The 22823-nt window shown below is 42.8% G+C and overlaps 1 pseudogene; it reads right to left on the bottom strand.

The window, feature by feature from the left end:
- Positions 1–516: 516 nt before the first annotated feature.
- Positions 517–22823, bottom strand: part of LOC141957995 (ATPase family AAA domain-containing protein 2-like) — a 130907-nt pseudogene continuing 108600 nt past the window's right edge.

The raw sequence follows: 22823 nt of genomic DNA, 5'->3' as shown, positions 1-22823 counted from the left end.
GGATCGATGGCATCGGGTCTGTTGGTGGCTCCGATCACCACAAGCTCTCTTCTGCTGGCCAAGCCATCCATGAGTGCCAGAAGTGTTGACACAATAGAGCTAACAGGAAAATATCATTTTCATTCGCTGGTTTAGTAAATGTTGTTACCTTCTACAAGATCTTCTCCAATGATCACTCCAAAAGGACAAGCTTTTAATTGATTTTTTTAACTGATTAGTGACTCATTTGAAGACATAACAAAAATAGATAGGGTAACACAAGCCTTGTGCTGATGTCAAGCTTAGTAAATTGTTTTCAATTATTTAAAAATCACCAGAAATTTAGTAGCATTGAATTACTAGTTTTCCAGATAAATGAATGTGTCACAAAGTTAAATAGGTTGTGATCTTCTTTTCACAAAGATCAAGCAGCTTCTATGCAGGTACCAAAAAAATGCACTACCTGTGAATTTGGTCTTGCTTGCTGCACCACACAGGAGCAAGAGCATCTATCTCATTAAAGAAAATAATTGAAGGTCACATCTGGTAGGCCTGCAATGAGAACACGGGGTTATTGACAGAAGCAAACCAGCACTATTTTAAAGGGAAAATGGATGAAAAACATTATGGTTGGAAGGTCACAGGAACTAGATTTTTCAGACCAGCATCAGGGATCTCTACTAACTGAATGAATGGAGTAAGTGGCACAAGTAACAGAAGACAGCGGCCTCTGTCAACCCCCTGAGACTGGGTGACAGGAAACAAATCATACCAGTAGTTTTTACAGCTCTTCAGCAGCCCCTGAGAACAGAGCCGGGACTTAATTCAACTACAGGTTCTGGAAGCAAGCTTCTGTTATGAATTTAAATGACCGTGCTTTTCGCCCGCATCTCCTTCCCTCTGATCTAAAGCCACCATCTCTCTTGCCTCTTGAAACCCTTTTTGTGGCTGTTATTTGGGAGGGGGTTTTGGGCTTCTGTCTTGGGGGGTTTTTTGGTGGCAGAGGGTGTGGGTTTGCTTTGCAAGGTTTTCTTGTTTTGTTTTATTAATCTTTCCCAGCACACGTCAAGATTTCAAGCCCCCCAAAAAACCCACTGGAAAAGGAAACCCTGACAATCCCATTTCAGTGGAAGGAACTGACAAAACACCAAAAGGCGTGAACTGTTCTTAAAAATACTGACCACAGAAAATTACAGTTACAACTCGGACAGAACACATGGCACATTTCAACCTTACCTGATCAAATAATAAACGAAGCTTTATTCGTGAGTTCAGACTCACCCACCCATTTACTCAGGCAGTCAGTACCTTTCCTCATAAAAACGGCTCTTCTCCTGTCACCTTGGCTACATTCGTTAGCAAGTGTAAGTAAGAAAAAACCGCACAACTCTTCTCTCCTAAGCAAAAGACTTCTTCTCTACAACAGCAGCAACAGCTGAAGTGTGAGGAAAGACAAAACAGATGGAAGTTTTGTGTTCCTACACAATTCAACAACGCAGCAAACAAAATGAATAAAGAGGATAACACAGACGTACAAAACCTTGAGAAAAAAGTCATAGTGTCCCAGAAGGACACTACCAAAACTGCTGACAAACCAACAGGGGTGGTTACAGCATGGGGGAGACAAACAAGAACAAGCTTCAGTGAAGCATGAGACCAGGCTCTAACATGAATCACCAGTTTATTTTTCAGTGATGCACTGCATATTCATTCTTGTTTTCACAAGAAGCAAGATTTGATAGTAAAGCATTTCATTCTCCTTCAGAAAGCTTTAAGTTACTGGATTTGATCTCCCAGACCATCCAATGCTGATTACAAATGAGGAGGAAGTCTAAAGCTGGGAGGGTATTCGGCATTTCCAGATAATCATACTCTTCATCTAAATAAAAAAAACAACAAACAAAAAAACCCCCCAACAACAACCACACCGCTCTTTCAAAGAGAATTCCAATGAATAAAGAAGTAAAGCACTGAAAGATTTTACTTGTACAATTTGAAGTAGTTTTAAGTTACTGAAAGGAAAGAACTTGAAGTCCTATTTCAATATCCACAATCGAGTTTTGCTGACCAAGAATATGTAAAGCTAACAATTAAATCTCTAATAATTCCATCTCATAACGCAGAACTAATTTAGCTGTGTCAGAAGCGGACACATTCTTATTTTAGCCCAAGCACAAACACCCACTGCAAGGGTCTAGTTGCAAGTAAAATGGGTACCTGGGCCCTTGGAAAAAAAAAAAAAAATTAATAAAAGAGTCAGTGGAAGAGACAAGTGGACTTCCAAGCAACAAACGACAGGCGACTACCAGTAGGTAATCCCTTCCTGCTTATAAACTAATCAAGTTGCCTTGTACATAGAACTCAAACAAAAACACCACAACTCCACCTTTTAAAAAGGCAAGACACCTTTGAAGTGTATTCTTACCACACACTCAATCTTTGAACCCACACATATTCTGGATTCAATCCGTTTTCAATCAATCACTTTTTGCTACTGCTAAAAAACCCCATCAACGCTGCTAAAAATTCTGAAGCATGGAAATATATTGATACCTCAATCAAATATTCTCCAGAAAACAAGTGAATTATAGTTTGAAACAACCTCTGTTACCTTGGTGTTTGAACTTTCAATCTCTCAAGGAATTCCGGGTAAAACAACAGATAAACGACCATCTCTTTTAAAGCTGCAATGTGGTCAGAAAGACCACCCACACCATCAAATCAGACCTATAGAGAAAGTCAACAGAACACATTTCTGCATGCTAAGGAAAGCTGCGCCCTCAAATGAGGTTCCGTCAGAAATCACACGTCAGCACAAAGGGAACCTTCTGGGCGGTTTTCAAATTGCTCGAGAGAAAACTGTAAACCAAGGTGGTTGTAGACAGCACGTTACTGAAAGCTTTTACAAACACTGGAAGCATCTCCCTGAGACAATGAACTAAAAATACTCACCGAACAATCTATTTGCATTGGATCACCATCAGACAGACTTGCTCCAATTCTCATTCGATCCCTGGGAATTCCCTTTAATTCGTCTTTCCCCCAATTTACTGGAAGACACCTGGTTTGAATGCAGGAGAAAGAGAAAGGCGCTTTCTAACTCAGGATGCAGCTAGAAGGTTTTTGCTTTTAGGAGGATGGCAAGTGAATGCAGAAAACCTTATGGATCTCCATAAACTTCCTAAAGAGCTAAATATTCCTTCAAATGGGTTTACATTTAATATCTGTGAGCAAATAAAGGAAAATGGTCACTCCAGATATCGAGCTGTTAATTATTTTTCAAAGCTAGAGTCTGAACAGGGTGGCACGTTTGTTCTCATTGATCTTGAGCTGCACCTCTTGAAACATACCATTTTGGAGAGCAAAATTCCTAGGAAAAGAAGGAAATAAGAACATATTTACCTGAACCGTATCTGTTGAGCTAAGAAGGAAGTTCTGCCTCATTTAGGCGTTTGTTCTCTTAACGCTCCTAACTTGAGAGCGTTGCAACTAATGGCAGGCAAGCCTTGGACTGCTTCTACACCAAGAAGTAGAACTTGGCGGGGGGTGGGGGTGCGGGGCAGAATCAGCTTCCGAAGCTAAAGCTCCCCTCTGCCATGCTTTTCTTGTGGATAACTTGAGCTTCATATCTTCTGAAAAAAATTATTGCAGCAAAGTCTTTCTTATAAAATTAGACTTTAATGAAAAAAAACAAACCCTGTTATTTCAAAATTGGTTCTGAGGAGCAGTCAAGTTTGACCATGCATGTCCTGGGATTAAAAACTACTTAGGAGAGTTCTTCTCCTATTTCTGATTCATTTCTAACTGCATTCAGAGGAACATTAAAACATTTCCTTCAGGAGGACAGCATTTAGCCCCAGGAAACCAAAGGGAACTGAAGATACACTGTTTTATGCCTGTTGATCTTATGCACGTGGGTATTTCTGCAAAGAGGAGGAGCGGTATTTGCTTTTACTAGGAGAGGAAAGCTGTGATGACCGTGAGAGGGGGCTTGTTCGTTTTACAACCCAAAGGTTCATTAAGAGTCCACCAAACTAAGTCTCACACTGCAAAGGGCAGAAAACAGACCAGATTCTTCTACTTCTTGAGACTAACTTTCCAAGAGCGACTTCCATTAGCAGTCAGTGGAGATGATGACAGAAGTGTGAAGAACGCTGCTACAGGAGGAAATAAGATTTTTCTAATGTCACATCCGAACTAAAGCGTCACCAATGTTAATCTTAACTAGCCAAAGAAACTCCGCAAAATTTAATCCTTTCCCTCAGACCCTATAAACAGATGGGGAAAAAAGCCGGGGGAAAGGCCAGGCATAGCAATAAGCTTAAGTGAAGTGCTATAGACTGCTCAGTGAAGCAAAGAGACATGAAACAGTCTTTTTGGCACATCAGAAACAAAAGGAAACCTAATGATAACACAAAGTGCATTATTTGACAGAAAGTCTTCAGTACTGAGACATCTACCAAAGGCAGAACTGTTTGATACACAGCTCTAACAGTCTCCAGTGATAGCTTGGTGTGCAGTGATAAATATTGTCTGTTCCAGTAATAACCGACAGCAGCTAAGGCGAGGCACCAGGCCACTGGATCCAGCTAAAGCACGCGCTCGTCATCACGGGTGTTGCAAGAGAGGAAGTAATCTGGAGGAGAGTCATAAGAAACATGAAGAGAGTCAAAAAGTATGCCTCAGAAAGAAAAGCTCTACCTCAAACTGCTCTGTTTTACAAAGACAAGTCTGGGGACAATGAGAGGATACAGACACATTACCCAAATGTGGTAACAGCGGGCTTTTCAGTCCAGCAAAGACACAAGAACCACTAGTCCAAAGTTAAAAGCAAATAATTCCCGTTATAAAAAATGGCATTTACTTCTAATCAGCGCAGGGGAATTAATTTAACAATACAAGTGAAGCAGACTGCCTTGCTGGCAATGTCTAAAGAGAGTGAAAAAAGGGTGTTCTAAATGATGCGTGCTCGCTCAAAGAGGTCTCAATCCAGGGCAGTCCTCCAGCTTGCCTCATGCAGGTTGCTTCAAACAGGGCTTCTGTAAGTACTCACAAGCTTCCTTTTTGTTTGACAAATCCTTCTCAGCAAAACCACACTGCTGGCCAAAACCAAGAGCACAGCTTTTAAAATTCCACTTTCATTCCTACCTTGAATGGAGTATTTGTTTTTCACCTCACAAGTTTCATAGCAAAATCCACTTTTTATTTATACAATGCTTATATGCACATTGACATGCTCAGGACACTCTCTGTACTTCTCTAGTGTAAAAGGAACAAGCTTTAGAAAACTCTTTTCTCTTAGGATATTATTAATAGCAGGAATAATTAATAAATATATATTGCTTAATAGGTTTAATACAGCACAGGTGCTCTAGGGAACAATACTGACATTTTAAGCAATTTAGAAAAGCTAGGTAATGAAAAGCTAGACGTAGATTAAGTATATGTTAAATAGAACATTTTGAGTCTTTTCTCAGAAGTCTAAAAGTGAATTATGATGAAGATTGTTCAGAAGTGACCATGATGACTGAAGGCTGCATCAGTGAGCAGTGGTGTCCAAGGAGGAATTGGAACAGAGTGATAAGAACTACACAAAACTGTGGAATACAATGGACTTTTGAAATTGACGATGAATTGAGAGCTCAAAGTTCCTGGAAAATCACCAAAGACTCTTTGTATTGGATGTTATATCATATATAGAGAGAGGGTGCTTTTTGTGAGCTGTGGCCACTCCCTGAGGTGATGGCCCAACTCTGAGTTGTGAATAAGGCCAGCCTAGAGGTGCCTGCAGTCTGGTGAAACCCTTTAACAGTAAGCGGCACCTATTCCAGCTTGCAGACCATCGCCATTTCACATGACACGGTGCAAAGGAACCTACCAGAAAGTCCAAGCGGCTCAGAAATCAAGCACAAGTACTCCTCGATAATGTTCGCTACCGCAGATACCCTGAGCCCTTTCAGGGACCCAGAACTGCCTCCATTACCTGGTTTAGTGAAGTCAGTGTTAATCTCTCATGCTGCACACCCTGGTCTAGGGGAGAGCTGAGCATCAGAAGGCGTACCCAAACCCAGACACCGAAACAAAGAGCTTCACTCAACAGTCAGGATTGCGTATAACTATTAAGCAGGTATTCATGATTTGCAGCGCTGGGCAGCACTGGAGATTGCTCCACCGCAAGTGCCACATTTACTAACAAAACGCTCCGACTAATACTGTGAGAGACAAGAAACCAGGCACGTGAGAAACGAAGAAAAACAGCCCGAGAAAGCAAAAGTTGAGGCTGATTGAAGGAATGCCTCACACACTCACAAGACAAAACTATGAGTCACAGGGCGCACAGTGTGGAGGTTGAAGCTGACAAGGCTGCCCAAATAATACCAGATGCAGTTGGAGGAGGGAGCTCTGTGGAGACAGGACGGCTCTGCTCTGGTGCACCTGGTCAAATTTCAAGGGCCAGCTGTCCGATGAATGACCTTTGCTCCATTATTCACGGAATGCATATTAAAGTTAACACCCCTCAATATGCTAATGAAGGCTAACATGACCATGCTAATTACTTCATCCCATGTACACCCCTCCCCGTACATGGAATACGTAGGTGTGTGGGTCAACCTAGGGGATGGACCCAAGGGAAGTGTGTATAAATCACGGGGGAGGCGGGGGGGGGTGTGTGGTGGTGGTGGTAAGTGCAGTGAAGACAGATGCAAGCGAAACAGAGAGATGCCTCCTGGAACCCTCGCTGGTGGGATCAACGCAGAAACCCAGACTGTGATCTGTATTTCCCTATTCCCTCTATCTCCCCCTTTTCCCTTTTCCACTAAGAAATGCAAAGCATATTGTATTGCTTGCCACAACTTGCCATATACCTAGCCAATTATTGCGTGTCCGCTTGGTACATTGTGGGTGGCTAATAAAAGTTTGGACTTTGAGACTTGTTGTCTGCTCCGTTGGGGATTTGGGAATCTGAATCACTTGCCACCCTCATCTGAGCAGGGCATGACATATAGACAAAAATCATACATATGCATCAGATTTCTTAGAAAAGGCAGTCTTATGCTAATGGATTCTCAGAATTCATTTACAAAGTCTGAGCATGCATAGTAAAACTAGAGTGAGCGTCTTCTCCCCTCCTTAGGGATCCACGTAGCCTTTCTCACACTGTCTGTTAGTAAACTTTAGGTTTCTCATGTCCATATATGCTCATAGTTATCTCATCTGTCCTTCCGTTCCTGTTTGTTCCAAGGAGGTTAGTTCAGACCAGCTTCCAGTTACTTATCTTGACACTGGCATCTTCCTAGACACTGTTTTTTTAGGTTCATGCTATTAGTGCTATTAGGAGTTTTTCAGACTGTCCAAGGTCTGTCTTATCTTTACTAGGCAAGGAGTTAAAGGTTTTTAAACATCTTACAAGTAGGTAATGACTACAGAGGGTAGTTATGAAAAACTATAGATGAAATTCTATACAATACAGTAAAATACGGGAAAAATAAAAGCTAGTAAAACACACGTGATGTCTAACGTTAAAACGAAATGTAGCAACTTCCCTTCAACACCCCCACAAGAGCAAAGCAGACACCTTCCCCAGTTTGGCCCACACAAGCACCGCACTGTTCCTCCACGCTCACCCCCACTGGGCCGGGCCTGGCTTGGCTCGGCCCGTCTGCCCCCGCGGCCGGCGGCGTTGGGAGTTCCCGGCTCACCCGCCACCCCCACACTTTCCCCGTCCCAGAAGAAGCGCGGTAGTTTGTGAAGCACAAGATGACATCGCGGCCGTGAGTGAAGCGACGAAGAACAGCAGGGAGTGTTTCCATGTGAAATATATTGAAGTTCTCAGTTATTGTAGTGATGAAATGCAACAGTTGCTGAAGAAAAAAATGGAAATAGCAAGTTGAGAATAGTGCGAGATCCTTCACATGGGCTCTTTTATTATTTCAGAAGCTAAACAATTGTAGGGGGAGGCGCTCGGAAGATCTCGCGATGTACGGGAAAAACAGAGGCACATGAAAAGATCTCGTGATGCACGGAAAGAACAGGGAACTAAAGATCTCGCGATGTACAGAAAGGGGTATATAAAGCAATTGCGCAGTTAATAAATCGAACAGATAGCATCCACCATATTGGCGTTTGTGCTCTCTTTTCCTGCGGAGGTTAACCTCCTGCAAGGGTTAGCTGTGATCTGAGAGCCACACCCCTGTGGCTAAGCAGATGGAAAGAAACAGCTAATGCCTTACCACTACAAACAATAACAGTACAACACAAGTGACATCCTACTTCCTTACATTGTTTAATAACATGAGTGAGCTTCAGAGAACAAATACCTCACAAGATCTAACTGGAGAAAATGAGTTGACTTTTCACCCTTCAGAAAAAAGGAAGGCTTAAATTTCAGACCTTGTTATTACTAATCAATCACATCAACAATCATAACTGTGAATCAACTGCTTCCAGAACAGCAGGGAACGACACAGTCCGCCACAGCAAAGCCACCGCTGCATTTCAGGAGAGAGGCTGTTGCTGCAGTGCAGGGCACCACAAAATGGATCTTCTAGATACAGGTGTGCCAGCTGGAAACAGGAGCATCCTTAGGGGCTCCCCATTACCCATCAGCTGAACACGCACCGTGCCTACAGCTGCTGGCAGAACGCATTCCTCAGGTGTCTGCAGCAGATCAGGAAGCAAAGTCAGATCTGTTAGTTCCTGCCTCTAAACTGACAGAGCGGATAAACCAGCAGAGTCGGATTACCCACCTCTGGCACAGTTGTTTCTGGTAAAGGTGTGACTGATAATCTCTGGGAAAGCAACAGCAACAAGAGAGTGGCAGCACCCTCTTCCCCTGCTGTGGCTGTTTAGTATCTGTGTGTGGTGTGAGGCTGTGAAGAGGCAGCTTAAGAGAGCAGCCACACCAAACGAAAACACTACTGCCTCCCAACTGCCCAGCATCAAACTCTGCCTCCCTCACAGCAGACGCCTTTCATGGCCGTAACTCTCCTCGCAGCTGAAACATATATAAAGGCTCTATCATAGGTACCCTCTGTCCAGCGGACAATAACCTCGGAGCACATGCTGTGAGCACCCTGACTCTGTGAAAAACCTGTGTGGCTTCTCTGCCTACACGGGGAGACATGAACAACAAAACCCTCTCCCTGAAATCCGCTGCTTTAGGAAGCCGGTGAACTAACAAAGTTAGTTTCACCGCTACAAATTAGGTCACAGCTTCAAAATGGGACAGAAATGGTGTTGACAAGCCCCTTCACCAAAGGGGACTCCTGTCTGGTCACAATCTCCCAGCACAAGGAAACATCCATGTCATACTCGCTTTCTCATCCTGGCAGGTAAACAGCAGCCCTCCTCTGCACCGACCAACTTCCAGCACCGCAACCTCGTAATTTTCCTGATTCTCCTCACTGCAATATCCCCTGCAGATCAGGTCCTTCTTGCACCCTCTCCTGCAGCTAGGCCCAGCTTTAAGCCTTTCCCCAGCTGTAGCCTAGGATAGCAACTTTTAGCAACATTTTAATGGTTGGACTAGATGATTTCAAGGTCCTTTCCAACCTAGATGATTCTGTGAACTTCTCTCCTACAAGGGACTGGAAAGTCCTTATCACACTGTAACTGTATGAATGCAACATTTTAACAGTGGATTTTGAAAGAATTTCAGAAAAGCCAGTATTCGTATTTTATCCCTGATGAGCTTTATGTCAGCCTGCTAACTTCAGGTTTAAAGTCATCCCTGCTAGAAACAGAGGTCATTTTCAGGTTCCTATTAAGTGAAAACCTGTAAGAAACCAAACCAAAACCCCCAAATCCATCCTAAAAACTGTTACGACATTAATAACCAACAGTACCAGCAGGTTGTCAGTGGGCTATTTTAAAATTCAACAAGCCCTTTTAAATGAAAAAAATGGGCAGAGAACCCAGTCTCCTAAAATTTAGTTCACCAAAAGCAAGAACAACAGTCTACACCAGGGGTGGAAACACAACAGTCACAGTCCATTACCAGTTCAGTTATTTCACAAGCTATATAGCCTCCCCATAAATTGTTTTAATTGGCATTGGTTAACAACTGACTTAATTTACAACTATACATGTAGCAAGAAAACATCCTACTTCACTGTTAACAGAATAGAAATTAGACTTACTGTGAGCTCCTGGAAATCGACAATCACTGGCTGCGTGACAATTCCCACTGAGGGCTCGACATGTCTCATCACCTGCTGCTCTTCTACCCAAGAACGTCTCGCACAAGTTGCGGAGAGTACCCACGAATCTGGAATGACACAAAGTTCTTCAGTCAGAATTTCTGCTTATCTGGAATACAGTATCAGTGAAGTATCCTGTACCTGGAACACAGTTTCTGGAATGACAGAGACAAAACAGTTACCATTTCTTCACTGAGAAATGCTTCTGGCAAAAGTCACTACTCCATAAAAATCAGAAACCCAAGACACAAAGAAAAGCACTACAGAAAAAGGCAGGGGAAAAAAATACAGTCGCATTGCCATTACAGCCCTGCATGGTAAAACTTCCAAAGTAATTTAGGTTGGGAAACACATCTTACACCACGAACTCTAGGACATAAGTCTTCTATTCCACATGTGACTCTGGGTCCACACTGCTTGCAGCACCGCTGTTTAACTTATGTGGCTCATTACTGGGCAGATACTCATCCCATAAAGGAAAGTCATCAAGTGTTTTTCTATTAGGTACCATCTGAAAAACAAACTTCAGAATCAAAAAATCAGCAGCTGCAGAAAAACACGAGTTTGGGTAGTGTAACTAGAGGGGAAGCATCATTATGCGAGAAACACGGAGTGCTGGTTCTAGGGAGGTACAACAGAAATGACAGAATGGCATTAAAAACGACTAAAACCTAATAAGTAGCGTAACCCTCCTTGGGAAGAAAAAGCAGCTATGTGACCTGTTTGACCTTTCACTTACCATGTGAATTTCCTTCTTCCGACCTTTCTGCTGTTTGGCAAGCCCTCACTTCACTGTTCTTGCTCAGGTCTGGATATTCAGGACTCATGGCGCTCCTCTTTTCAAAAGCAGATTTGACCACAAGCAGAACTCCTTCTCTTTTCATTTTCTGCCCCAGATTTATCTTCATTCCCCCTTTTCTGCCATTCTTAAAGCATGTTTCCATTTTCTTCCATAGAGTCATCCTGCGTGGACTCAACTTCAGTGAGGTCCATATTAGAAAGATGTTTTTTCTGGAGACTCTTCGCTACTCTCTACCTCACTTTGCTCTTCCGAAACTTTATTCTTGAGAATTCCTCCTCTTTGCCGCAATACCTGAAGAGCCTTTGTTCTTTTTGTGTTTTCTTTTTGACATACCTACAAAGAGATACCAGAAAAAGTAATCCAAAACATTATCCAAACAGTTCTTCCTTCAAAATCCAGCATCCTCATCTTACTTGACTTACAACGAAAATGATCAAAGGAGCTCAAGTACCCTTGTCTGTCTCCCTGCATGTGTCTACAGAAAGAGCTGCAAATTAATGAGGTCCACTTGCCATTAGATTTTTAAATGCCAGCTGCAGAATTTCATTCACAAAACCATCAGCTTCAAGATTTCATGAGCAGAAAATTCTCACTTTAGAAAGGAAGTATTACTGCAAAGCAAGGTTATGAGGTGAAGTTGCTTTCTGTCTTATTATGTGAACTAATCTAGATGATCAGAAAAGCGTTGGAAGACAAGCCCTTCTGCACATCTGTTCTAAAGCTGTAAACTCCAAAAGCTAAATATGCATTGGGAGTTAAAGCCATTAAAGAGACGATTCTAAGGAACTACTGGCTGAAGAAAACATTGTCCATAAAGACGTACGCCTCACATGCTTTCTAATTTAGTTAACCTTCCTTAAAACAAATTTCGCATGTCTGCCTTCCAGAAAAAGCCACCGTTCCTTGTATTCCTGGAGGACTGATCGAAGCACGTGGGTGAGGTCAACGGCAAAATTCTCAGTCATGCCAGTGAGACCAGGAAACTTCACACTATGTCACGTGCTTTAACTGAGACACACAAGTCCCTTTGCTCTTTCATGTCCTCTTCACAGCAAGAGTGAGGAAATCATCATCTTTCCTTTACACATCTATCATGATTGCTCCCCAGTTTCTTTCCCCTTTTCCCCTTCAATGGGAAATCACAGTAAGAGAGAGCATAGAGTTCAGCATTTCAGGGCAGGGAAGGGAAAAATGCTGTTTTCTATAAGTAAGAACTAGTTGATTGTTCAGCAACTGCCAGGTACAACATTTCTGACTTCAAGAGGCAGCGATTTAGGAGCCATTAAAGGTCAGTTGGGCCATCAAGGCCAGTATCTTACAAAGCAAACCAACCACTGTACTTGAACTTCCTAACCATACTGAATGAATGACCTCTGGCTTTATCTCACATTTTGAAGGAAAAACTCCAGCATGAAGAACCAGGCCTCACAGAAACCTGTCCTGTCACAAGAACAGAGAAGGTACCTTTGACTTTAACACCGTCTCCAAGAAAGTCTGAATAAAATGCAACTTGTCTTTAAGGCCAAGTGTACGGGAATTTACGGGTGCTGCTGGTATCATCATTTTTTCTTTAGCCTTTGGTTTTGTTTCCTTACACCCAGGAACAGAGTTCTGCTTTGGCACTGCACAGTAGGAAGATGGAGTTACAAACTTGCAGTAAAGAACAGACCAAAGAATTGTATCTTGCACTGCTGGTCACAAATTCTACTTCTACTCAATTTATGTTACTCAAACACAACCATATGGAAAATTATTGACAGAAAATTCCCACCACTGCAAATACCGTGTAGCTGTGAACTTACAGCTAGCAAAGTTTTATAGGTAGTATATCCTCACCTGCATTGTGTCTTGATGCAGGAGGTTTAGCAGCTTCATTTACAATTAAGTCGCCAAAAAACTTTCTTCTTTCATCCTTATTGGGCAACCAGAGTTGGAAAACTTCATAATCATTAATAAACAATTCGTTTATCTAAAGCACAAGGAGACAAGATATTACAGATATAAGGCCACACAAGTTCATATTCTATTCCAAAAAGGTGAGTACCTTTCTAAATTAGACTGAATAATCACCTAGTTAAGACCAACTGTGAAAAAGCTATCTTCTTGGCCTTAAAAAGGCTAGAATTTCATAGGTTACCATAGCAAATTAAGTCTCTTTTCTAAGGAACATCCCTAGAGTTCAAGCCCAGTGAAGGGGACCATATGATCTACTGATAAAGTGTTGACAATCAGCACCTCCAAGACTGCTGGTTTTGGATTTCCCTGCCTGTCTGACCTTTAGTCTGAACCTTTATGGCAATGACAGAAGGAACAGGCAGGGCTCAACAGATGAGTGTGGGCTTTTTGGGAAGCTGCTTTGCTTTGTTTTTTATGAAAATCAATTTCAAGGAGGTATCTGAAGTTGCACACTTCCAAGTTTTACTCCAGTTTTCAATCTCTACTACCAAAAGGTATGGGGAAGGAATTTCACATTCTCAGATGTCTAGAATGCTAAGCAGGTACTCCTACTGAAGGGTGTTAAGGAATACAGCTGAAAATTGACTACCAAGTTAATCAAAGAGAAGTTGGAACGCAGTTTTCTAATTTGGAAAGTATTCACCTACATGAAGAAAGAGACTGAAATTTTTATGGAAGTATTTAAATTTGAAACGACATTCTGTCATTAACAGTGTGACCACTGCACTTTTTCAGTAAAAGCATCTTTCATTTTCAGTAAAAGCGTTCTCAGTGCCATTTCCATGGCAAGCACTGTAGATTCTTGACTAAGAACATACTCAACCATCTCGAAGTCACTGGAACTACGATCTGAAGTACATTTATACATCTGTCTAATCAGCATGAATGTGTCAGAAGGGTGAAAAAGTTGGGTCAAAGTCAATCTCTGGACTCAGAAAACCCTAGACACAAATGCCTCCAGCACTGTTTTGTCTAAGAAAATTTTAAGGGACCTGGTTAGGGTGCCTGAGTACTAACAGTGTGGATTTGCTTAACAGTGCACAGTACTCCAACGCTTAAAGGATTGATCAATTAACAAGAAATGGAATAAAAAAAAAAAAAAAAAAGAAAAGCATCAACAGAAATACCTTGTTCAGGAGATCTGCGTGGCACACGTCAGATGTTGCAAGCAGCAGAACTGGAGCAAATGCTGGAATGTTGTGCAGTAGTGTTATGAAAGTAGCTTTCAATGTATCTCCAGCAGCCTCCCACCACAAATGGGTATCTGAGATACAAATGATACTTGGTGCTGTTCTTTGAGCATCTCGTATCAGCTGGTAAAAGAAAAGCTTGGATGAGAAAACTAAACCATGTGGAACAGGCTTATTTATTAAGTAACTACATTATCAGTCAAGCTGTCTTACAAAATAGGAGTACACGAAGCCAAAAGATCAAAACTAACCAACAAAAGAACCACTTCTTAACAATAGGGTAAAATGTTCACTTGAGGTCTCAAAGGAGTTGGGGAAAGAGGCATGGTTTTTATACAAGCAAAAGGCATTGCCTAAGAAGAGTGATTCTGGTTCGAAAGACACTGGCACTGACATGAACATAATCGTATTCACCCACAGATTTTTAGCTGTACATTTATCATGACGTGACTCATTGTGCATGCTTTCACTTCTCCTCGTCATTCTGTGGAGTGAACAGAGATTGGACATCTCAAAACACAATACCTCAACAAGTGTCTTCGATTGACATTTTCACTTAGTATGGCCATGCTTTTGTCAAAGCTGGAGCCTAAACAGGGTGGTACGTTTCTTCTCATTGATCTTGAGCTACGCTCCTTGAAACATCCCATTGTGCCGTGAGAAAATTCCTAGGAAAAGAAGGAAATAAGAACATATTTACCCGAACCATATCTGTTGAGCTAAGAAGGAAGTTCTGCCTCATTTAGGCAAGTTTGTTCTCTTAACTCTCCTAGCTTGAGAGGTTGCAGGCAAGCCTTGGACTGCTTCTACACCAAGAGGTAGATCTTGGAGTGGGGTGGGGTGTGGGGAGGGTGAGGGTGGTGGTGAGGGGGGGTGGGGTGGGGCAGAACCAGCTTCCAAAGCTAAAGCTCCCCCCTGCCATGCTTTTCTTGTGGATAACTTAAGCTTCCTATCCTCTGAAAAAAATACTGCAGCAAAGTCTTTCATATAAACTTAGCATTTAATGAAAAAAACCCCCAAACCTGTTATTTCAAAATTGTGACCATGCACATAATTTCTAAATATTCTGTGAAAAGCAGACAACCACTGTTTTGAACCAGGAGGTGCTAATTTGTTGTGACCTCAGTAAGGAAGGAACTCAGACTTTGTGAATTATCACCTAAAATGCCATTCCTTCGAGCTAACACTGCAAAGAGGATAGTATAGATAATCTTATCTCCCTTCAGACAGTGGGACCCCTGAGCTGTGTGGTATCGAATGGGTCTCCAACCACACACACCATGCTGATGCAATTTTTAGAAAGGTTACCCCACCTTGGTCTTTCGAGCTTGGACAGGATTTTCTGAAAACTGAACAATTCTGTTCATCGTTCCATATCAAACAAAAAGGATATTTACATGAGAACTTGTTGCTGCACTTTTAGTTAAAAACAAGGACACACAGGTGGTATAATTGCCAGTACTGAGGGGAAGCTGCCCACAGGCTCCTTCGTTACAATCAGCCAGCTAAGATTATCTTGCAGCAGGGGCACAGCACAACACCGGCACGAAAGCCAAGTTATACATAGGGCAGCACAGCACAGTCTACACTTAAACAGGTTAACTGGTTTGTGGATCACTAACTGCCCTGTGGGCCATGGTCTTCCCGTCAGGATCACTGGGACCACCATCAGAGAGAAGGGCGCGTTCGCCTCCCTGCCACCACCAAATAGCAAAGAGGGTCCTTCCTCAGTGTGGGGCTTTTGTCGCTCCTGTCTCGCAGTACTTAACTCCGTCTCTACATGGCACCAGCAAAGGAGATGCTGAAGCTCTGACACCCGTTCCCCTGAGCTGTCCCTCTCAGACAAACCAGCACCTGTCTCCTTTTGACCCTAACCCTGACCATCTGTATTCCCACAGAGCCACGGACAGGCAGCAGCATGCATCCTCCACCACACCCCCAGCAGCGCACACAGCAGTCAGCCCTGGGGGGGCACAGCCATCAGCCCAACACAGGGAAGTGCACCTTCTGGGATGAATTTGCCTCTTCTTCACCTAGTTTGGGGAGCACGGAAATACCTTTCATCTCCTGTCAGAGCAGTCGCTTCCACAGTGCTACTCTCAGACTTCACAGAGATTACGAGAAGGCGGCTGGTTTGGCCCTGCAGTTTCAACACCATATTGGAAGAACCATAAAACCTTTTTTAAAGTCAGAAATAAGGTGTGATAGCAGCAGCTTTTCACGACTCGTCCTAACACTGAGATTGTGATTTCATGCTCTGAGTAGCTTCAAATTAAATTACCATTAGGCATTATTCCGTTGGGTTAGAATTCATTTCAAGCGTGTGCATAGGTTACCTGCAATAAGGCTTTCACAGTGTATTAATCCCTTTCTCAGATTGATACTGAACTCCAGGAGCCCTTTAAATCTCAAATAACTTGTGAGAAAAAAACCCAAACCCATTAATTTTTAATGTGAGAAAAAAAAAAAAAATTAAAGAAGCACCAAAAAGGTACTCAGGTGGCAGAATGGGGCATGAGCTTTAAATATTTCATGTCTTGCTACAGGGAGAAGCTGGGGGTCTGGAGTAGATAGGATCCTCTCTGCATGTGCTTAATCACGCCAGACCTCCCTGATTCACACTGCTGGATGTGAAAGTGCTTCACAGTGACATGCTCTGGTCTGTAGGCATCTGTTCATGCTGAAATGGTCGAAATAAGGAAAAGGAAGGTGTCTTTGAGGTAAAAGTGGGATTATGGGAACTGCAGTGGGAAATTATTGGAATCATTCTGCCTGCCATGGAAATACAGGGTGAAATGTCAAATTGCCACTGACAAATGGCAGTGGCAAAACCACCACAAGATTCACAAGGGGAGACACAAAGGAGCAGGATTCTGTCTGTAGCCAATGAACCGATAGTAATGTTCACTGAATAAAAAGGGCAGGGAAAAGAAGACGCTGAAGAGTACAAATCAAAGAGCTTTGACAACACAGACTTGTAATGGCAAAGGAAAGTGCTTACAATTTAGCTTAGATCTGAGACTGTGGTTGTAATGGATGAGGGTTAAATGTTTTAAGAAATGCAGCATCCAAATTCTCCTACTTAGACCTCCAAAGAAGTCGGCAGGTTTTCGGAAGGATGTATCTCCTACTGAGACACTTCAATTAAAATGCTGCTTTGTTTCCAAAAGCATTCTGCAGCTCATAGCACCCACCGAAAGAGAAGATGCACTAAGTGTATCTTTGAGTAAGGTCCAAAATAAACAAGACTGCCTCTGAAAATCCAAAGGAGCAACAAGCCTTACTGAGACACTGGGCATACTAAGTGCCTTTTAGGTGTTTCTAAATTCAAAGGCTCTTGAATATGGGGGATGAATAAACCAGTTCTCGAGGAAGAGGCCAAATGCAGACTTCAGATCGGGATCAGAGATATTAAAATGAGGAATTTAAGGCAGGACCATTAAAGTTCTATCTGGTGCTGCTAAGAAACATTAATAGTCTCATACAGAAGACATGAGCTCTACATTACAAAATTTCTTCACCAGCAGTGCAGGAAAGCATTTGTCATAAATTATTTGGGTATATGTAATGCAGCCCAGTGGTATGGATTAGACGATATTCCTGAAATCTCTTTTCAAAATGTTGTTCTATATGAGCTATATATTATTTCTATATGGCTTTATATTATTTAATCTTAATTCTCTTAGAACAATGACCAGAAATAAAGAAAACCAGTCTGTCTTCTGCAATTGTAAACCTTGCCTAATACATATCCTTTTGTACAATGGGCATAAAGGCAGAAGCAGAGGAAACTTTCCAATTTCCAGGTAAAATCTCCAGGTTTTGAGTTTGAAAAGGCATTCCTAGAAATTCCAAGTAATTGCAGTAGCATTCATTAAAGGCTGATATCAAACCAGAACACTTCAACTGACTAAACTGATCTTCATCTCCAATTGGCAAAAAGTTTCCAAGCACAGATCTTTGCTGTTCCATATATCTGGCATACAACAGACAGAACTCAGAGGGATGTGGCTTTTTGGGAATCGCTAGAAACGCGTTTGACAGTCTTACTCTAAAATTAAGCAATCCCTAAGTGCTGACTGGGACTATTGTGACAGGGAAGAGTCTTAGCAGAGGATGAAGGTGCAGAGTGAGCGGGTTAAAGGAGGCCATCTCAGCAGCCTCCTGCTTTGCTGCCACAGTCAGGATAAACATTGCTGCACACTGCCACTGCCCACAGCTGGCACATTAGTATCCACTGAGCTGTGAGTGTGCCCAGGCAGGATTTGGGAAGAAAAGCACCTGACATCTGCCTTTCGGAAGCCTTCTGCTCAAGAGAAGGGTTTGTGATAACAGGCATTTGCTCTAAGGAAGGCCAAGTTAAAAAAACACAAAAAGCCTAACAAACACATCCAAAAGAAAAGAAAAAAAAAGGTAATATTTAATAATTAAACAAAGTGTTCAATGTTTTAAAGACTGAAACGGGTTTCTTTTGTGGTCATTCCTGTCATACTACTGTGGCATCAAAACTTGTGCACAGTCCCTGAGCTGATACCTGCTTCCTTCACGGCCCCAAACACTGTCACTTTTGCTTTAGGTAAGATGGGCTTCTCCAGTAAGGGTGATAAGTGCCAGCTGGGAACATAAGCTTCTTACAGCTCTTTCTACATATTTCATGGGCTATTGTTGAGGGCAGGGGTGTGCTTCTCACAGAAGATTGTCATGCTAAGCTGAGCTGAGCAAAATAAACAACATTTTCTTACACAATCACAAAATGATGAACAAAGATGAAAAAAACAGGAAATATACACTGGAAGAGAATTAAAAAGTGGGAAAAAAAAAAAAAAGAGACAAATAAAGAAAAAGGAGCTTCTACTTGAAAGAAAGTTGCTGATTGCCCCTGCGTCACCTTGCACATTAAGTGAGCTTTGTGCACCTCTGCTAAACCTTGTGTCATTTGGCTGTGAGATCTGCCTGAATGTCACTGCTCACAGAAACCTGAGCAGCTCTGAAAAGAAAAGACGTTTTGGATGAACGCGCTGCATCTCCTGCTCCAACAGTGCTGACAACCATCTTTGCAGAGTGTCACTATGGTTGCTGACAGCCTGCTCTGCTGCTCCTTCAGATGCTTTGCCCCTTTTCCCAAGCCAAGAAGTGATACACTCAGTAAGGAAGCAGAAAATGTGGTAAGAGAAAAGTAACATGATGATACAATCCATTAATAAGTCAAACGCCTCTCTGCTCTCTCCTTCACAGGACTTTTCCACAGCCCAAGACACCACTGGAACAGCTGAGTATGGTGGGATTGCTCCTGTGTGCACACTTTTGCCACACTACATCCAAAAGTCACTTTCCTCTAGTTCCACAAGGCATCTTTTCATGTACTGGACAAATATACCTGACTCTTCCTGTAAGCAGGTCCAGTGTCCTCTGGAACATTAATGCCAAGTTAGACACTCTTAGATTGCGTAAAGCCCGTGAGCTGAACGTCTGGTTGAAATGCTGAATAGAAATACACATGGTTGCAACCCATGTCTGCTGCTACCTTTTGTTTGTTTTTCCAGAAAATCACAGGATGTCTGATGCTTTTGTCACTTTTCACCAACTGATTTGTATCAGTAACCTCCGTAAAACTCCAGCTATCCTTTAAGCAAAGCTGATGTAAGTCCCCTAGGATTAAATACCTCGCTCAGAGTCCAATTTATTTAGCAATTAGGAAAAATTAGACAGTAGCTGGTGAATTTGCTGTTTTGAAATGAAAGGCCAGAGTCCTTAAGTCTGTTCCCAGGCTAAATGCTAGGTTTAGAAATTCATTATTTGAAAGTCTCTAAACAAGTACTTTACATTGCAACCTTTTTTGCATCATTTACCCTCTAAATAACTTCTCTGTTCAAACTGTGAGCATATTAACAAAAAACCCCCAAACAAACAGGAATACAATTTGTTTATAAGATAGTTTTCATCATCAACTTTTTTTTCTCAGCCTGAATTCGTCAAACTGGTAACAATGGTCTCGGGAAATGAATTGTGATGCTGTGCTAAATGTGACACCGTTGGGGAACCACCAGTCAACGCTATCAAACCATGTCCTATGCAGCAATTCAACACCAGAATCGGGTGCTCTCTACAAAATAATGGGTACTTTGAAATGCAACACAACGGAGAGTAATTCAATAAATGGATGTCACATACAGGCTGCAGGGAAGGCTCTGTCAGTCTCTGCAAGCCTCCTGGTGTCCTGTTCCCAGGAAGAGGAGACCCACAGGTTGCAAAGCCCCTGGGCTGGGCAATGCTGGGACAAGGAAAATCCCAGCTGTGCACAGAAAGACGAATGCCTGGGCCGTACCGCAGCCTGGCCACCCCAGGGAGCTGCTCCTTCAGCACATCTACATCGGAAGTCACGAGAGACTACAGTTTTTGAAAAAAGTCACTTTGGGACTTCTTACACAGTGTCTGCAGCTGGGAAATCCTCCAGCATACACCTGATGGCTTTAGAGTCCTCCCGCTACTGCCCGAGCCCTTGTTGTAGCAGGGCAGGTTACCAGGAGAGGTACTGAGGCTCCAAACCCACCTTTTCACTTTCACCCTGCCTCTGGCTGTAAGAGCAGCTCTCAGGACCACTGGATTCACTGACTATTCAACAACTTCTACTCAACAACTACAAAGCACTGCCTTTCACAGCACATGCAAATCACACCATTTCACAATACTACCAGTATTTTCTGAGAAACAGCTTGACACATATAGCACAGTTACTTGGAGCACAGTCGATGAACAACTGCTGTAGAGAAGCTACGTACCGAGCATGAAGTGCAGATCCAGAGAGGCTGGAGTTCTCAGGGCTCCAATGCCAACTTGCCTTGAGTCAGTGGGGATAGGCAGCTCTGCAGCAGCTGAGGTTTTGGCCTAAAGGAATATAAATATTTGGATATCACGTTGCTTGATTAACTCACTAGATAACGTGAGACAGCTGAACAAAGTCTAGAAGAGATCATGCACGTTCCTAATGTAAAGCTTGCAACAGCTCTCTTCAGAGAACTAGCTTTTCTTAAGGGACACTGGAGGTTTATGTGGCCCATTTTAGGGATCTTTTAGATGTGATTCTGATGTACACTGTAAGTTCACTTTGCCTCTCCCTATACTTACATTTTTTGTGTCAGAATTCAACAAACAGACTGTATCTGATTTCCTTGTTGTTCATCTGACTGCACCCTTTCAGGATATTAAAAATTTCTTAATGGCTTTTCACCTTCTATACTGACGGTTAAAAATAAAGTCAAGCAAAGTGAGTGCTGTGAAATTCTTCATGCTGTCTGCTGGCTCCAGACAGTGAGGACTCTCTGGCCTTCCACAAATTTTCTGGAAGAAATTTTCACATGAATGGCCCTTCTACCCCAGACATACTTCACATTAACAGATTTCTTTCCTTATCTCCTTCTTCCAGAGATAAGTGCCCATTAGCTCATGAAAGGTGAGTCATGTGAGTGTGCATCGTAAGGCACATATTTTAAGTATTTTGCAAACCTTCTAGACTCTTCCTGACCTTCTACAGACTCCTACGGTCTCATCCGCCAGGGACTACTGCATCTTGGAAAATGTCAGCTAATGTGAATGAGACTGGAGGTGCCGGAGAGGACGGGGACTCTGCTGTGCGTTTCCTTTCCTTCTGGAGGATTGGGAAGCAAGAGCACTGCTCCCTGAGTGCAAGTGCTTCAGGGCAATGAGAAGGCAGCATTAGCAAGGACACCAAGTCCTTAAGGATTCACTGCCACTTTTCCACTCTGAGTAATTCCCTGAGAGGGCAAGGAAAGCTGTCAGGGGTCCTCTGATTTATGGCTATTCAACGTTTGACCCTCTTTCTGCAAGAGCTGACGCAGCTGCAGTCCTAAAGACAATAGCCAGGGAGAGATCCACAAAGGTCCCTGGGAAAGTAGTTCGCCCTCCTTCCTCCCTCTCGTCGCCACTGGCAGGTTTGTATTTTGCTTCTGTGTCACCTCAGGTGTATGTAGCCGCTGCCCAACACAGACAGAACTCAAAGACCAAGTGCAGATCAGGGTTTTACACCTTCCAGGCTCAGACTTGGTAACAAAGCCACTCTGCCAATTCGATGTATTCAGGGGGTTTAAAGCAGAAAGAAGGGCTGTGCTCTATTGTCTGCGTATTGCACTGCCTCTTTAAAATCAGAAATGCACGGACAGCTTCAAGGTGCCTCCCACTAAGAAAAGGCTTTAGATGCAGGCACAGAGGCAGCGGAGCCATCCTCCCCTGAGCAGCAGGGCAAACCTGCTTGGGAGAGAAGTGGTCATTCAGTGAAGTCCTCTGGCTGCTTTCAGCCATCCTCTCTGCTCCAGTGACAGCAGCACTTTTTTTCCAGGGGAGAAACCTGGAGGCTATTCCCAGGGTGCCTGACACCTCCAAGAAGATGAGAGCAACTGCAGGAACAGTTAGCTGATGGTGTTTTGTCAGTTTGTGGATGGTTGTGTTGTCTGTATTTACTTTAAAGTGCTCTCTTGGTATTTTGCAGGGAAACCTGATGAAACAGATACTGCACCTTGCTTTGACCAACATACAGATTTTTCACCCAAGTATTTATTTAGTACTTCTCTTAAATGAACGTTCACATTTCCAGGCTGCCCTGGGGCTGCCTTGTAAAGCAGTCAATTGTTTGAGCTGTTATTATATTTAGTTTCAAGCTTTGGCTTTCTGTTATTCTGCAAC

The sequence above is a fragment of the Athene noctua genome, chromosome 1, assembly GCF_965140245.1.
Source record: "Athene noctua chromosome 1, bAthNoc1.hap1.1, whole genome shotgun sequence".
Lineage (NCBI taxonomy): Eukaryota > Metazoa > Chordata > Aves > Strigiformes > Strigidae > Athene > Athene noctua.
Note: the sequence above shows the minus strand (reverse complement) of the source record. Positions and strands in the feature narration are given on the sequence as shown.